Below are 19,035 nucleotides of genomic sequence, written 5' to 3'. Positions count from 1 at the left end.
CGACTATTATAAGAGTCAAGAAGACAAAATGTTTTGGGGTTTTTTGCATTCTTACATAACAATCGGCTTGTTCTCGATGGTTAGCAATGTAGCTAATGGGAGAAATCATTCCACCACTAAATCACTTTAAAAATGCATTAAAAAGAAACCGTCAACAATACTTCATTAACATTCTGTAACCTATATAATAATCAAACTTTAGCTACATTATTATTGCAAGAGCGATTTATTATGGGTAAGCAGTCCATTTATGTCGGCTTCCATCCATTCCAACGTCTCACTCTTCCTTCGTGCTAACTTTAATAAACAGTAGTTCATCCTCCAAAAATTCAGATTCAACACGATAAGGCTGTGAATTATAATTTTTTCAAAAAAATAGTCGTCTTGGTCTTTTCTTACTGAATCTGCCATGATTAGTACACACTGCAGTGTTTGTAACCGGACGGGTTTGTTGCCAGAAGACAGATGTGCTGCTATGGACACGGAAATAAACGCACCAAAGAGTTAATTCCCGCAATGATTAAAATGACCAAAATACGATAAATATTGTATATATTGTTATGTACATGTCTGTTACTACATTATTCGTATATGTATGTATGTATGTGTATATATATATGTGTGTGTATACTAGAGTTGCACGGTTTGCGGTCTCATCCGCGGGGTCCGCGGGTCGGGCGGTTGTCATGACGAAAAAATAGATTTTAATTAGATTCGGGCAGGTGGCGGTTGAACCATCCGGAAATATTTGGTATACATGGTTCTGGGATCGGTATCATTTGCCATTCAAAGAGCCATTTAAGACCCGTGTCATAAAGCGAAGAAGTATATAGGAGACGCTGATGGGTGCTGGTTGGCGCCTTGCATGGCAGCTCCCTCCATCAGTGTGTGAATGGGTAAATGTGGAAGTAGTGTCAAAGTGCTTTGAGTACCTTGAAGGTAGAAAAGCCCTATACAAGTACAACCCAAACAAACATAATATTCTCTAAAACGATTACCAACAGTCACCCAGATAATAAGTATTAGGGCGTGCTATGAAGTCATTGGCTTTGTCGCCTTCTACAACATGTACGACCTGCTTGTCAGTCCAGCATCATGTTGTGTGTGACTTCTGCAGCAACACGCACACGACTGCAAGGCATACTGGGTGACACAGAGTACACTAATGGTTGTGATATAAACAATTTTAACACTCTTAGTAATATGCGCCACGCTGTGAAGCCACACCAAACAAGATTGACAAACACATTTCGGGAGAACATCCTCCCAGTAACACAACATAAACGCAACACAACAAATACCCAGAATCCTTTGTATTCATGACTGTTCCTGACTATTTTATACACCCCGCTAGCACCAGAACATTAGCGGCTCCAATTGTCTTCATTACTCTGTGAAACAGGTTTAAATAGATCTGTGAGTGGTAAAGGCGGCCGACCTCTGATGTATTTCAGCGGGCTGTTGGCGGGCGGGTACGATTCTGATAAAATGTTAGTTCGGGTGGATGACGACTTTGGTGATTCGGTTGAGGATAATATAATTGCCTATCTGCGCAACTCTAATACACACACATTTATATATGTACTGTATATATACACACACACATTTATATATGTACTGTATATATACACACACACACATTTATATATGTGTGTATACATAATATTTATGAATAAAAAGTTTGGGTATCATTTCATATTTGAAAGATGTAAAAGTCATAATATATTTTCAAAATGAATGCAAATGAATTAATGAAAAAATATATATACAAATTACGAATATTAGGACATTTTTATCTTAAAAATTCTATGACAGTATATTTTTGTATTAGATTCAATATATTTCATATTAAGCATGTTTGCATTTTTAAATATTTTCCCCAAAAATGAACCATGCAGTACTAAATGTTAAGAAAAGCAGCTGTGAGTGTGTTAAAGTGTGTTTGTGTCACATATGGCCTTGTGTGTGTGTGTGTGTGTGTGTGTGTGTGTTAAGTTTCTGACTTCCTAATTAGCCCACTGCGGGGTGGGGGTCACTTTGTCGGTATGTGCATGTGTGTGTGTGGTGAATAGTGATGGAGGGCACGATGCTGAATCGTGTGTGTGTGTGTGTCTGTGTATGATTGTATGTATGTGTGTGTGTGGATGTATGTATGTATGAATGTGTATGTGTGTATGTGTGTTTGTGTATGTATGTATGTATGTATGTGTGTATGATTGTATGTATGTATGTATGTATGTGTGTATGTGTATGTGTGTATGATTGTACGTATGTGTGTTTGTGTATGTATGTATGTATGTGTGTGTGTATGTATGTATGTGTGTGTGTTTGTGTATGTATGTATGTATGTGTGTGTATGTGTATGTATGTATGTATGTATGTGTGTGTATGTATGTATGTATGTATGTGTGTTTGTGTATGTATGTATGTATGTATGTATGTATGTTTGTGTATGTATATGTATGTATGTGTGTGGTAAATAGTGATGGAGGGCACGATGCTGAGTCAGGTGTGTGTGTGAGATCCTGTCTTACCCCCTCTATATAGCACAATTTTGGCTATTTCGTTGCACCCGTTATTGTGTGTGTGTGTGAGATTGTGTCTTACCACCTCTATTTAGCACAATTTCGGCTATTTCATTGCGCTTGTTAGTCTGTGTGTGTGTGTATATGTATGTATGCATGTGTGTACGTGTGTGTGAGAGAGAGAGATCCTGTCTTACCACCTCTATTTAGCACAACTTTGTCTATTTCGTTGCGCTCGTTAGTGTGTGTGTGTGTGTGTGTGTGTGTGTGAGAGAGAGAGCCTGTCTTACCACATCTATTTAGCACAATTTCGGCTATTTCGTTTCGCTCGTTAGTGTGTGTGTGTGTGTGTGTGTGTGTGTGTGTGTGTGTGTGTGAGAGAGAGAGAGAGAGCACAATTTCGTCTATTTTATTGCGCTCGTTAGTGTGTGTGTGTGTGAGAGAGAGAGAGAGAGAGAGAGAGAGATCCTGTCTTACCATCTCTATTTTGCACAATTTTGTCTATTACGTTGCGCTCATTAGTGTGTGTGTGTGTGTGTGTGTGTGTGTATGTATGCGTGCGTGTGTGAGAGAGAGAGAGAGAGCTCAATTTTGGCTATTTCGTTGAGCTCGTTATTGTGTGTGTATGTGTGTGTGTATACGTGTGTGTGTGAGAGATCCTGTCTTACCACCTCTATATAGCACAATTTTGGCTATTTCATTGAGCTCGTTATTTTGTGTGTGTGTGTGTGTGTGACATTGTCTGAATATTCTTCATCTTTCTAAAGCTGCATTTCTCTTCCTCCTTTTAGTGCTCCCTTCTCTCCATCACCATCCCTCGCTGTCTTCCTGCATGCACCCATCCCCCTTCCAGACAGCTGGGGCTGGATGTGTGCAATACATGTGTCTGTGTAATATGTGTGTGTGTGTAATGTGTGTGTTCCCAACTGGGGGTGCAGCAGCAGCAGCAGCAGCAGGGAGGGATGTTCTTTGGGGAAATGGAGGCGTGCAGCCTTCTCCTCTCCTCCTGCCTTCCTTTGTGGTGCAGCTCTTACACCATCTTCACCTTTTTTTGAGGGATCTGTGCTTTATTGCCAGAAGAAATATTGCAGCCCACCTGTCACTCGGCCCCACCCCCCCCCCCTCTTTTCTGCGGCATGTCTATTCTGAGATTCCTTGTTTCATTCAGCCACCAGCGCACGCGCACACACACACACACACACACACACACACACACTCTAACAGTCTCAGTACAGTAACAAAAAAAAAAAAAACTGACTAACCCCCTCTCTCTCTTTCTCTCTCGCTCCAAGGCAACATTTTCCCTCTGCAAATATTTGCCCTTCAGGAATATGTATAAGCAGCCCACATACATAGGTGTGTGTGTGTGTGTGTGTGTGTGTGTGTGTGTGTGTGTGTGTGTGTGTGTGTGTGTGTGCGTGCAGCGATGAAATGTTAATTGTGGCTGGGTGGGTGCATTCCTCCCCTTTGCAGGAATCTGGCAAAGGAGAGTTGAGACTGGGAACAGACGTCTGGCCGGGGAGAGGAGATACAGGAAATAGAGAGGAAATGAAGGATGCTACAACTAGAGTAGTCAGTGTACAGCAGGCATGTCCAAAGTGCGGCCAGCGGGTCTTTTTTTTTAACGGCCCCACAGCACATTTAAGAATACAATTGAAAAAAATTAAAAACATAAAAAGTGGTATAAAAGAGCAAACGGGTGAAATGTAACAAGAAAATGTTGCAATGTTTACTGTAATAACACAAAGCTGCTATGCAGGCTGCTTTTCATTAAAAAATAATAATGAATCAAAATCAATGTCATTATGAATTATTGACCTATTCAAGGCTCCAATTATGTCACATTAAATATTCCACTTTGAGATATTTTTTGGGGAAAATGTTACATATTTTGTGTTTGGCATATAAAAAACTGAGCTGTTTTTTTTTCTTTAAAGAAGGGCCTCAAACAAACAAAACATAAACAACAATAAAACTTAAAATTGACGGATATATTTGAAGTTGATCTCAAGATTATTGTGCTAAAAGTAAACAGTAAAAATAATGTATAATTTATTTTTTTAACACTTTAATGAGTAGGACACTTGGATCCCCAATTATTTTAGTGTGTTTTGTTTTTAAGTGTCTTTGATCAAAAAGTAATAATGAATAAAAATCCAAAATCAAGGCTCCAATTATTATATAATCTCAAATACACCACCTAAAAAAAATTGGGTGAAAATATAGCATTTTTTTTTTCTAATGTTGATCTACAGATTTAAAACTTGCATAATAATACAAAATATAATACTGAATAATGACACATTTGTAATATTTTTTTGGGACCAAAACCCTTTGGGATTCCTGGGATCATAACTGAGTGGAGGCCTAAATGTATATTTTTTATACATATATTGTATTGGTTTTTAAAATAAAAATGATGAAAATGGCCCCCGCTTGCTGTGATTTTTCAGTGTGCGGCCCTCAGTGGAAAAAGTTTGGACACCCCAGTTGTACAGCTTGTATCGCAGTGAAAAGGAGTCAACATGCAGCACAAACTCTACTTTTAGCCACACACCCGCATGGGAATATTTAGTGTGAGCGCTGCCTTGATTCTCTTGGGCAATGAAGGAATCTTACTCACTCATTTTCCCATCTTTTCAGATATTAAATGTACTGTGTCCATTTGTTTTTTAGTGGATAGGAAATATACCAGGCTCAAGTTCTATCTTTATAGTATTTTGCTTCTAGTATTATGTGGGGCGGTATAACTCGGTTGGTAGAACGGCCGTGCCAGCAACTTGAGAGTTCCAGGTTCGATTCCCATTCCCGCCATCCTCATTAGTGCTGTTGTGTCCTTGGGCCATACTTGCCAACACGCCCGATTTTCCTGGGAGACTCACAAATTTCAGTGCTTGTCCCATTTTCTCCAATTTCCACCCATACAACAATATATAATATAACACCCAGATTCCCATCATGCATTGCTTCAAAACTTCGGCAAGTAGTAATGTCCAAAAACGTAACAGGGGCGAAGCAAAAAAACGAAGAAGAGACATGTCCACGACGAGTAAGAAGAAGAAATACACTTGCAAGTTCCAAAATGATTGGAAAAAATAATTTAAGTTCATCCAGGACAGCTCGAAGGGGAAGGGGTGTGTTGCCCCCAAATTTTGTAGATCAGACTTCTCAACTGCACAAGGTGGCCGAACGGACATACTCATTCATGAACGGATTAAAAAAAAAAAATATATATATATATATGTGTGTATATATGTGTATATGTATATATACACATATATACACACACATATATACATAAATATATATATATATATCATATGTATATATGTATATGTATATATTTACAGTATATGTATATATGTATATATATTTTTATATGTATATATAAGTATTTATGTGTATATATGTACATATGTATATCTAAATATATATATATATATATATATATATATATATATATATATATAGATATACATATATATATAATAAAATAAATACTTGAAAATATATACCACTAATATAGGGAGGACGTGACATCCAAGTAGTGAAGTGAATTATATTTATATAGCGCTTTTCTCTAGTGACTCAAAGCGCTTTACATAGTGAAACCCAATATCTAAGTTACATTTAAAGCAGTGTGGGTGGCACTGGGAGCAGGTGGGTAAAGTGTCTTGCCCAAGGACACAACGGCAGTGACTAAGATGGCAGAAGCGGGAATCGAACCTGCAACCCTCAAGTTGCTGGCACGGCCACTCTACCAACCGAGCTATGCCTTGGGCAAGACACTTTACCCACCTGCTCCCAGTGCCACTCACACTGGTTTAAATGTAACTGAGATATTGGTTTTCACTATGTGAAAGCGCTTTGAGTCACTAGAGAAAAGCGCTATATAAATATAATTCACTTCGCTGCTTTCCATTTTTTGGAGTGAAAATGAATGCATTGTGTGCTTAATTAATGAATGTGTCTGCATGTTTGCTATCATTCATATTGTTACATATTGTATGGCTGTGATGTTTTTTTATTTATTTAATGTTATTTACTTTTTGTCCTGTCCAGCTTCTCAGGCAAATCATATAGTTGATGGAGATGTCCAAATTTGCTGTATCTCACTTTATTAAACAGATTTATGTTATTAGGTAATGCAGCCGGGTCGGAGCAGCAACTTTTAATCTGAAAGGTTCAATCTCTTTCCTGTGCTAGTTTGAAGCAGACACAACAAACGCGCTCAGAGGAGATAATGTCTGAAAAAAGGTGACAGGTTGTTACAAATATTTTGTTTTGAAGGGGTAATTGCCAACTTCCTGTTGATTTTTGTCAATGCATGAAACGTAGGACTTAGTGAGACCTACATAGAGGTTTTTGTTTCATGTCTACGACATTCTTACCAGAAGTTAAAAGCAGTTTTGTCTGTGTTTTCTTCCTAGGAGCAGTTTTGTCTGTGTTTTATTCCTAGGGGGCGCTAGAGCGCAATTTTAAAGTTTTGGGGTTTGATTTTTTATTAGATCGCAAATTTTGCCAGTCCTGATGTGTGTGTCCAGTTTGGTGAGTTTTGAAGCATTTTAAGAGGGTCAAATTACAGCTCAAAGAGACAAAAAATTACATTTTTTAGGAAACTTTTGTTTTGAAGGGGTTTTTGCCTACTTCCGGTTGATTTTTGCTGAAGGATGTCAGTGTATGAAACCTATGTGTAGGTCTAACCTCTACATAGAGGTTTTTGTTTCATGTCACTACGACATTCCTACCGGAAGTTACAAGCAGTTTTGTCTGTGTTTTCTTCCTAGGAGCAGTTTTGTCGGTGTTTTATTCCTAGGGGGCGCTAGAGCGCAATTTTTAGTTTTGGGGTTTGGTTTTTTTATTAGATCGCAATTTTCGCCAGTCCTGATGTGTGTGTCCAGTTTGGTGACTTTTGAAGCATTTTAAGGGGGTCAAATTACAGCTCAAAGAGGCAAAAATGAAATTTTTGGGGAAACTTTTGTTTTGAAGGGTCTAACCTCTACATCATGGGTCGGGAACCTTTTTGGCTGAGAGAGCCATGAAAGCCAAATATTTCAAAATGTATTTCCGTGAGAGCCATATCATATTTTTTTAACACTGAATACAACTAAATGTGTGCATTTTTAAGTAAAACCAACATTTTTAGAGTATAATAAGTCTCTTATTCTTTTTAATAACATTGTTATTCTGAAGCTAACCAATAATGAATAAAATGTCATGTCTGTTGATCATGTTTTTGTTTGTCCTTTGGACTCTTTAAGTTCCTGTTTTTTTTCCACTCCCTTGTCTGGTTTCCTTGGTTACTCATTTTGTCCACCTGTCTCTGGTGGACAAAATGCCAGCTCACCTGCTTCCCGAGCACTAATCAGAGGCAGTATTTAAGCTCGTCTTTGCCAGTCAGTCGCCCTGTGCTGACTTGTTTCATGCCTTGCCATAGTTTCGTGCTTCATGCCATGCCAAGTAAGTTTTGTTTGATTTATGTTCATAGTCTGTTTATGCGTTAGCTTTGTTCCTTAGCCCAAGTTGTGCCTCCGCTGTGAGCGATTTTTGTTTGTATCTTTTTTTTATTTAAATTAAGTCATGTTTTTACCTAAATGCCATGTCCCGAGTAGTCCGTCTGCCTTCCTGGGAGAACGACCCCGCAGTAAGCTGCAACCCCCCCCCCCCATCGTGACATTAAATACTTCTTACCATTAATGAGACTTCTTGAACAGGTGTGGTAGGAAACGGATGGATGGATTTAAATGCATGAGAATGTTTTATATTTTGAACGTTATTTTTAGCACTGTGAATTCCAGCGGAATTGTTCATAATCATCGTGTTAAGCAATGTCAGCTAAGATTTATCTGAGAGCCAGATGCAGTCATTAAAAGAGCCACATCTGGCTCTAGAGCCATAGGTTCCCTACCCCTGATCTACATAGAGGTTTTTGTTTCATGTCTCTACGACATTCCTACTGGAAGTTACAAGCAGTTATGTCTGTGTTTTCTTCCTAGGGGGTGCTAGAGCGCAATGATTGCCAGTCCTGATGTGTGTGTCAAATTTGGTGAGTTTTGAAGCATGTTAAGGGGGTCAAATTACAGCTCAAAGCTGCGGAATTTTAATAAAAAAGAATAAAATGCTAGAAATTCAAATGGACAAATGGACATTCGGTCCCTAATTACCTCTATTATCAACAATACAATTGTTTCAAATGCAACACTACATATATGCAATGGTAATGGAAAGAAAGAGAAGCAAACTCTATTGACCTTGTACATTGTTATAGTAACAATGTGTTTCCCCACTGCGGTGTGGTCTTAGAACATAACCCCAGCAAATATCATGGCTCTCCTGTATCTCATACTTGCATGAATGTTTCTCAACTCCGATATCACAAGAGACGCTCGTTACTCGATAAAACAACACCTCTAGACAACTTCAACTCTTTACTAATACCCTCCTCCATTCACATCCCATCTCCTCGGATTGTAAATAACCTAATGTAATTAATCAAATGTATATACTTGTTCTTATGCTATGTGAACTCAATATGTTCTCTGCTGGCTGTACATATCCTACTAAATAAGACCTACACTGTTTCAATGTCCATTTCTCTGTTGATGACTGAAGTACTGATATCAACCAAAGCTCCTCATCCCACACCCCGGATTGTAAATAATGTAAATAATTCAATGTACATACTCTGATGATTAACTTGTGTGATGACTGTATTATGCTGATAGTATATATTTGTACCATGAATTGATTAACGTAAACCCCGACTTAAGTTGAACAACTTATTGGGGTGTTACCATTTAGTGGTCAATTCTACAGAAAATGTACTGTACTGTGCAATCTACTAATAAAAGTATCAATCAATCAATCAAAAACTCTCTGGCAGTGTTTTGAGAGCGGCATGGTAGTCCTGCTGGACTACATTTCCTCAGTCGGATGATAGCAGAGGGCCATCAAATCCGATCCTCCCCTCGCTGCCTTGACCTTGCACTATCAGACTTCCACCTCTTTCCCACCATGACGTGACTTTGAAAGACTTCTTCCTGTCACGAGTGCCAAGGTCCTTACAACCGCGCAGAGAGGTATGTCAACATCAGCGGTGGTATTTAACACAGTGAAAGACTAACAACTGTGTCGAGTTTACCTAATAAACGGAATTCTAAAATCCTTCCAAATGTATTTTCCAGACTAGCCTTAACTTACTTCCTCCTGGCCTGTTTTTAATTAGCACACACTTCCATCCTCTGTTCCCTTTTCCTCTTGGAAGTGAAGCAAACATGTGTTAGAAATCAACTGTATCATCACTTGCGTTACTGGGGAGACACCGGTGACATTTTTTCAAGTTGCATCTGGACGAGCTGGGAAAGGACAAATTCAGGACGCGGTGATCAAAGCCAAGCTGTGATGAGGATGTGTTTCAACGTCAGGGACAATGCAGCTTTGTTTGACCTTTAAGGAATGATGCTAAAAATTGGCTTTCAGCAAATCTTGACATTTCGTATTGGACAATATAACGGTGCATTCAATTCCGTTGGAATTGGGAAATACCGTATTTCCTTAAATTGACGCCGGGTATATAGTATGCGCCTGCCTAGAATTACTGCCGGGTCAAACTCGTTTCGCAAAATAATTAGCGCAGGGGTGTCAAACCCAAATACAGAGTGGGCCAAAATCTAAAACTGGACAAAGCCGTGGGCCAAGGTTGAACAAATTAACCTTTTAATAGGGACCCATAAAAGTTTTTGCAATGAATATTGAACAAGCAAGGCTTAAATAGGGCAGCACGGGGGGTCAGGGGTTAGTGCATCTGCCTCACAATACAAAAGTCTTGAGTAATCCTGGGTTCAATCCCGGGCTCGGGATCTTTCTGTGTGGAGTTTGCATGTTCTCCCCGTGACTGCGTGGGTTCCCTCCGGGTACTCGGGCTTCCTCCCAGAGCTTATATAACGTAATAGTGCAAAATCAACTTTCAAAAAACATCAGTGGTATCCATCCATCCATCCATTTTCTACCGCTTATTCCCTTTCGGGGTCGCTGGCGCCTATCTCAGCTACAATCGGTATATTAAATAAAATTTAATTTAAAAAAAGGATTGCCTCTTTTCTATTTGCAGCTTTCTGAGGTAAATATCAACATTAACTTTTTCCACAGGATTATAAATTCGAAAATAAAATAAAAATGAGGTGGGCGGGGTTTGGTGGTAGCGGGGGGTGTATATTGTAGCGTTCCGGTAGAGTTAGTGCTGCAAGGGGTTCTGGGTATTTGTTCTGTTGTGTTACAGTGTGGGTGTTCTCACGAAATGTGTTTTGTCATTCTTGTTTGGTGTGGGTTCACAGTGTGGCGTGTATTTGTAACAATGTTAAAGGTGTTTATACAGCCACCCTCAGTGTGACCTGTATGGCTGTTGACCAAGTATGTGTGTGTAAAAGCCACATCTATTATGTGACTTGGCCAGCACGCTGTTTGTATGGAGGAAAAGAGGACGTGACGACATGTTGTAGAGGACGCTAAAGGCAGTGCCTTTAAGGCACGCTCCCAATATTGTTGTCTGGGTGGAAATCGAGATAATGGTTGCCCAGGGAGATTTTCGGGAAGGGCACTAAACTTCGGGAGGGTTGGGAAGTATGAGTATTAGCGGTGAATGTGGTGTTACCGGCGGGCCAGCCTAATGTTAATTTGATATTGCCTCCAGGGCCAATTGAAATTAAACGGCGGGCCAAATTTGACCCGCGGGCCAGAGTTTGACACCCATGAATTAGCGCATGCTTAGCATTACCACCGGCTCAGGATTAACGCCGGGTCAAACTCGTTTCACCAAATATAATTTTTATTAACACGTCTAAAATTTCCACCGGGTCAAACTCGTCACGTCACGAGTGACACTTCACCTGTCATCATTTTCAAAATGGAGGAGGCTGATTTCAATCATTTGAAATCGCATAAAGGGAAGAAGATTAAGAGCTATTCAGTAGGATTTAAGGTCCAAGCTATTGAATATGCTAAAAAGAACAGTAAGCAGCTATGTTTTATTAATATACCGTAGCTGTGTGTGTCAAATATGAGTCCTTAAATGACTCCCGCCTCCTGGTGGTAGAGGGCGCTAGTGATCCTTCTTGCGACTACTCGGCTGCAGAAGAAGTGACAACAAGCAGCAAGAGTGAGCAGCGATCGTTTATTTTTTCCTCTCGCTTGCACTTTTAACATGGAGGATTACATATCTAAAATAAAACAGTTTTCTAAACTGGACTTTCAATCGAAGCAGGAGGTAATAAAGGAAGATCTCCATCGAGACAGAGAGACTTTTAAAACTGAAGAAAGATAAGGAAGACTTCTATAAACAAGTTATCGATGCTTTTGATCAGAAGGAGCTGCACATGGACTTCATTTATAAGTAAAGGTAAGACTATAATAACGTTTTTTTTATTAAATGTGCTTGTCATGATGGTATCCTTACATCACACTCAAATTTATAAGCACATGCTTAAATTTACTGCCTGCCTTTGGTAAGCGCCGGAGTGAGAAGAAGTTTTAAATTAATTAGCGCCCCGGCGGCAATTTAAGGAAATACGGTATGCATAAAAATGTGTTTATGGTAACACTTTAGTATGGGGAACATACTTTAAGTAACAAATACTTAATTTAGAGTTATTTGGTTAGGTTATATAATAAGGCCATGCAGAATAAGGCATTAATAGGTACTTAATGACTAATTAGGGGCCAATATGTTACTAACTTGCATGTTAATAAGCAACTAATTAATGGTGAATATGTTCGCCATACTAAAGTGTTACCGTGTTTTCTTTTGTATTATTTTTTTAATGACTTAAATAACGTTTATGACAACCTTTTTCCAACACACAATATAGAATGTGTCAAAACGTGGACTTTGGGGTTTGTTTTTCCGGAAGGCAAAGGAAAGTTGGCGCGGGCAAGGCGTGAAGGTAAGGACATATTTAATTTGACTCATAAAAGGAATAAACAAAAGGCGCGCACGAGGGCGGAAGTACAAAACTTGGCTATAAAAACAAAACTAGCACAAAGGCAGAACTATGGACAAACAAACAAAAGACACTAACTGTGGCATTAAACAAACCAAAAACTTACGTGGCATGGGACTAAGAAACAAGCAGCGTGGATCGTAAACATGGCATGACGTGAGTAGAGGTCAAGTCGCCAGGCTGACTACAGGTTTAAATAAAGCTGTGGTGATTAGTGACGGGTGGCGAGTACAAAACGTGAGACAGGTGCGTGACATAAGGACAGGTGAAAACTAATGGGTAGTCATGGAAACAAAACAAAGAAGGAAGTGCAAAAACAGGAACTGAGTGTCCAAAAAACAAACAGCACATGGCCAAACAAAAACATGATCAACATGTAACCTATACACACTACAAAGCAATGCAATACATATATATATATATATATATATATATATATATATATATATATATATGGGGTGTTAGGGGCTAGGAACAGAAGACTAGTTTCAACTCGTAGAGAGAGGCAGAGCTTGAATTGTAGTTTGGTTGACTCCGTGTATTAGAGAATTAATGATGGACAGCAGATATACACACACACACACACACACACACACACACACACACACACACACACACACACACACACACACACACACACACACACACACACACACACACACACACACACACACACACACACACACACACACACACACGGCCATTCAACATGAAAGCAATTTAAAGAGAAAAACACAAGCACTATATACATATATACAATTCCATTTAACTATTCAGTGTCTGCATCTTGTTTAAAGGGGAACATTATCAGCAGACCTATGTAAGTGTCAATATATACCTTGATGGTGCAGAAAAAAGACCATCTATTTTTTTAACCGATTTCCGAACTCTAAATGGTTGAATTTTGGCGAATTAAACGCTTTTCTGTTTATCACGCTGGAGGCGATGACGTCAGAATGTGACGTCACCGAGGTAACACACCCACCATTTTCATTTTCAACACATTACAAACACCGGGTCTCAGCTCTGTTATTTTACGTTTTTTGGACTATTTTTGTGAACCTTGGAGACATCATGCCTGGTGGGTGTGTTGTCGGAGGGTGTAACAACACTAACAGGGAGGGATTCAAGTTGCACCACTGGCAAGAAATCTGCCGCCAGACCCCCATTGAATGTACCAGAGTGTCTCCACATTTGACCGGCGATGCTAAGACAGACATGGCACAGAGATGTATGGATAACCTGCAGATGCATTTGCAACCATTAAGTCAACCAAATCACAAAGGTGAGTTTTGTTGATGTTGACTGCCAGCTAATCAATGCTAACATGCTATGCTAATCGATGCTAACATGCTATTTACCGGCGGTGCTAAAGCAGACATGGCACAGAGATGTATGGATAACCTGTAGATGCATTTGTAACTATATTACGTTTCCTTCTACCCACATTTAATGCGAAAAAAACACTTACCAATCGACGGATTTAAGTTGCTCCAGTGTCAAAAAATGCGAAAGTCCTGATCGTTTGGTTCGCACTTTTTACCGGCGATGCTAACGCAGCTATTCGGCCATGCTATGGCTATGAATAGCGTCAATAGCTATTCGCTCAATAGCTTCAGTTTCTTCTTCAATATTTTCATACTCCAACCATCTGTTTCAATACATGTGTAATCTGTTGAATCGCTTAAGTCGCTGAAATCTGAGTTTGAATCCGAGCTAATGTCGCTATATCTTGCTGTGGTATTCCCATTGTTTGTTTACATTGGCAGCACTGTGTGACGTCACAGGGAAATGGCCAGTGTCTTCGCAGAGAGCGAAAATAAGGCACTTTAAAGCTTTAATTAGGGATATTCCGAGACCGGTAAAATTTTGAAAAAAACTTCAAAAAATACAACAAGCCACTGGGAACTGATTTTTATTGTTTTTAACCCTTTTGAAATTGCGATAATGTTCCCCTTTAAATCTCAGTTCAGATAGTTGTTCTTGGGGAAAAAAGAATGGCAGTACAGTCCATGTGCTGCAGGTAAAGTATTAATTGTAAAGGGTCGGCTCGAGAGCCTCCTACCAGCCCAGATAGAGCAGGTGGTGCTCAGCTTCCTGGCTGGAATCTTCCAAACGTGATCCTTGGACTAGGTCAGGGGTTTCAAACTCAAATACAGAGAGGGTCAAAATTTAAAACTGAACAAAGCCGCAGGCCGAGGTTGAACAAATTAACATTTTAGTAGGGACCCAAACAAGTTTATCATTGAATATTGAACAAGCAAGGCTTATATAACTTTAGTGACATGCAAAATTGAGTTTCAAATAATACCAACAATAATAATTAAAAAATATCAATGGCATATCAAATCAAATTTAAATAAAAAAAGGAATGCCTCTTTTGTATTTGCAGCCTTCTGAGGTAAATATCAACATAATTTTTTTCCACAGGCTAATACATTTGAAAATAAAACAACAATGAATAAATCAACCATTCAGGCCTTTTTACTGCTCAGTTAATGTCGGGGCTCAGGTGGGTGGGGGGAGGGGGGGTATATATTGTAGCAGTCCGGAAGAGTTAGTGCTGCAAGAAATTCTGGGAATTTGTTCTGTTGTGTTTATGTTGTGTTACGGTGCGGATGTTCTCCCAAAATGTGTTTGTTATTTTTGTTTGGTGTGGGTTCACAGTGTGGCGCATATTTGCAACAGTGTTAAAGTTGTTTATATGGCCACCCTCAGTGTGACCTGTATGCTGTTGATCAAGTATGCCTTGCATTTACTTACATGTGTGTAGAAGCCACATATATATTACGTGACCGGGTCGGCACGCTGTTTGTGAGGAGGGAAAACAGACTTGACCACAGGTTGTAGAGGACGCTAAAGACGGTGCCTTTAAGACACACCCCCAATATTGGGAGAATGGTTGCACCGGGAGATTTTTGGGAGGGGCACTGAAATTCGAGAGTCTCCCGGGAAATCGGTGAATGCGGTGTTACAGCGGCACTGCTGTATAACACCGGCGGGCCAGTTCGAATGTTAATTTGATATTGCCTCAAGGGCCAAATGAAATTACACGGCGGGCCAAATTTGGCCCGTGGGCCAGAGTTTGACGTCCATGGACTAGGTGATTATTTTCCTTAGCTCGCCATCAAAAAGAGAAGCCTGGTCTGTGTAAGAGCCAGAACCATTCTTATATATCCATGTGTACACAAATCTTCATTATCCATCCATCCATCCATTTCTACCGCTTGTCCCTCACAGGGTCGCGGGGGGCGCTGGCGCCTATCTCATTAAATAACACTAAATTGCGTTATCTAGTATTCATGATTGATTATCCAACAATATCCCATCAAGTATTCATAATATATTATTCAATAATATATCATCAAGTATTCATAATAAATATTCAATAGTTCTTTCCTCAATATTGTACAATATGAATCAATAAAATTATGAATCACAATATGCAATAAAATGCTAAAATAACCATTAGCAGCATAATTATGAGCTATACAAAGCAGTCAGTGCCCTAAATGTGCTTATTATTTAAACACATAAAAGTACATTCAATACACAAATGTGATCATTAGTTTAAGTCAGGGGTGTCAAACTCAAATACAGAGTGGGCCAAAATTTTAAACAGAACAAAGCCGCGGGCCAAGGTTGAACAAATTAAACTTTTAAAAGGGACCCAAACAAGTTTTGTATTAAATATTGAACAAGCAAGGCTTATATAACTTTATAGTGACATGCAAAATCCAGTTTCAAATAATAATAATAATAATAATAATAATTAAAAGAATATCAATGGCATATCAAATAAAATTTAAATAAACATTTTATGTCTTTTTTTCTATTTGCAATCTTCTGAGGTAAATATCACATTTTTTCCACAGGCTAATAATACATTTTAGGGATGCACCGATTAATCGGTAACCGAATATATTTGGTCGAATATGGCAAAAAAAAGCCACATTCGGCCTTCGGTGGAATGAGCTAAAAACAAGGCCGAATAGTGGCGTGTGACGCAATTTTTTGAGGCGGTGACGCAATCAACCAACGTGCAGTGACGTTGGGATATGTTGTGTACCTGTATAAGTGTATGAGGTTACATGCACACACTTATTGAGATTTAGTGGGGCCTCTGTTTACATTATTAGCCTGTTGTGTAGGCTACCTGTATAAGTGTATGAGGTTACAAGCACACACTTATTGAGATTTAGTGGGGCCTCTGTTTACATTATTAGCCTGTTGTGTAGGCTACCTGTATAAGTGTATGAGGTTACAAGCACACACTTATTGAGATTTACTTGAGCCTTCTGTTTACATTATTAGCCTGTTGTGTAGGCTACCTGTATAAGTGTATGAGGTTACAAGCACACACTTATTGAGATTTAGTGGGGCCTCTGTTTACATTATTAGCCTGTTGTGTAGGCTACCTGTATAAGTGTATGAGGTTACATGCACACACTTATTGAGATTTAGTGGGGCCTCTGTTTACATTATTAGCCTGTTGTGTAGGCTACCTGTATAAGTGTATGAGGTTACAAGCACACACTTATTGAGATTTACTTGAGCCTTCTGTTTACATTATTAGCCTGTTGTGTAGGCTACCTGTATAAGTGTATGAGGTTACAAGCACACACTTATTGAGATTTACTTGAGCCTTCTGTTTACATTATTAGCCTGTTGTGTAGGCTACCTGTATAAGTGTATGAGGTTACAAGCACACACTTATTGAGATTTAGTGGGGCCTCTGTTTACATTATTAGCCTGTTGTGTAGGCTACCTGTATAAGTGTATGAGGTTACATGCACACACTTATTGAGATTTACTTGAGCCTTCTGTTTACATTATTAGCCTGTTGTGTAGGCTACCTGTATAAGTGTATGAGGTTACAAGCACACACTTATTGAGATTTACTTGAGCCTTCTGTTTACATTATTAGCCTGTTGTGTAGGCTACCTGTATAAGTGTATGAGGTTACATGCACACACTTATTGAGATTTACTTGAGCCTTCTGTTTACATTATTAGCCTGTTGTGTAGGCTACCTGTATAAGTGTATGAGGTTACAAGCACACACTTATTGAGATTTAGTGGGGCCTCTGTTTACATTATTAGCCTGTTGTGTAGGCTACCTGTATAAGTGTATGAGGTTACAAGCACACACTTATTGAGATTTACTTGAGCCTTCTGTTTACATTATTAGCCTGTTGTGTAGGCTACCTGTATAAGTGTATGAGGTTACAAGCACACACTTATTGAGATTTAGTGGGGCCTCTGTTTACATTATTAGCATATCTACTGTGGCTAAGCAGACTTTTGCCAAAAGGACAATAATTCATTTGTTGTGGGTTTATCCACTTTAATGCACTTTATTTTTTTTTGGAATGCATGTTTTGTTTGAAGGCCTAATATAAATGAAAAACTTTGTGCTTTTTTTTGAAAAGCAAAGGCTACTGGAATATTAAAAAAATGTCAATATTCAATAAAAAATAACTTTATTTGAAAAACATGTCAAAATATTTTTCTAGGCTATTTATGCAATATAAAAAAATTGTGAAAAACTGCATTCATTATTCGGTATTTGGCCTTCGGCCAAGCGTTTAAATTTTATTCGGCTTCGGCCACAAATTTTCATTACGGTGCATCCTTAGTAAATGTGAAAATAAAATAACAATAATGAACGAACCAAACATTCGAGCCTTGAAGTAGCAAGAGAAAATGCATGAATAAAACGTTAATTATTGCTCAGTTTGCTGGAAGTTTCCCGGAAGAGTTAATGCTGCAAGGGTTTCTGGGTATTTGTTCTGTTGTGTTACGGCGCGGATGTTCACCCGGAGCGTGTTTGTCATTCTTGTTTGGTGTGGGTTCACAGTGTGGCGCATAATTGTAACAGTGCTAAAGTTGTTTATACGGCCACCCTCAGTGTGACCTGTATGGCTGTTGACCAAGTATGCGTTGCATTCACTTGTGCGTGTGTGTGTCACAAATATTATGTGACACGCTGTTAGTATGGAGGAAAAGCGGACGTGACGACAGGTTGTAGAGAACGCTAAAGGCAGTGCCTTAAATGCACGCCCCCAATATAGTTGTCCAGGTGGAAATCGGTAGAAATTCAGGAGAATGGTTGCCCTGGAAGATTTTCAGGAGGGGCACTGAACTTCGGGAGTCTATCGGGAAAATTAGGAGGGTTGGCAAGTATGAGTATTAGCGGTGAATGTGGTGTTACAGCGGCACCGACGCTCTAATGTTAAACTGATATTGCCTCAAGGGCCAAATTACATTACACGGCGGGCCAGAGTTTGACACCCATGGTTTAAGTCACAAACCTTTTATATGGAGTATTGAGAATATGCCAGAAAGATGTTGCAATGAAGAAAGATGAATGCTTTAAGTGCTATTGTCATAAATATGGACTCACCAATTGAGCTTCTACAGTCAAACACAGCTTCATGACAAAGAACCCAGCGCTGGAAGTCGGCTCTATAAAGTCACAAAATAGGCATGTAGTTTAAAATGGGTCAGCACAAT

The 19,035-nt window shown here is 39.2% G+C and overlaps 1 long non-coding RNA gene across 1 annotated transcript in view; it reads right to left on the bottom strand.

The window, feature by feature from the left end:
• The window catches only part of LOC133541704 (uncharacterized), a 55,891-nt gene that overhangs the window by 36,730 nt on the left and 126 nt on the right, over nt 1-19,035 (bottom strand). Inside the window, exon 2 of the long non-coding RNA XR_009803957.1 lies at nt 18,926-18,987. This is a non-coding gene — a long non-coding RNA (uncharacterized LOC133541704). The remainder of the gene's footprint in view (nt 1-18,925; nt 18,988-19,035) is intronic.

Source organism: Nerophis ophidion, linkage group LG23 (genome assembly GCF_033978795.1).
Source record: "Nerophis ophidion isolate RoL-2023_Sa linkage group LG23, RoL_Noph_v1.0, whole genome shotgun sequence".
Taxonomy (NCBI): domain Eukaryota; kingdom Metazoa; phylum Chordata; class Actinopteri; order Syngnathiformes; family Syngnathidae; genus Nerophis; species Nerophis ophidion.
Note: the sequence above shows the minus strand (reverse complement) of the source record. Positions and strands in the feature narration are given on the sequence as shown.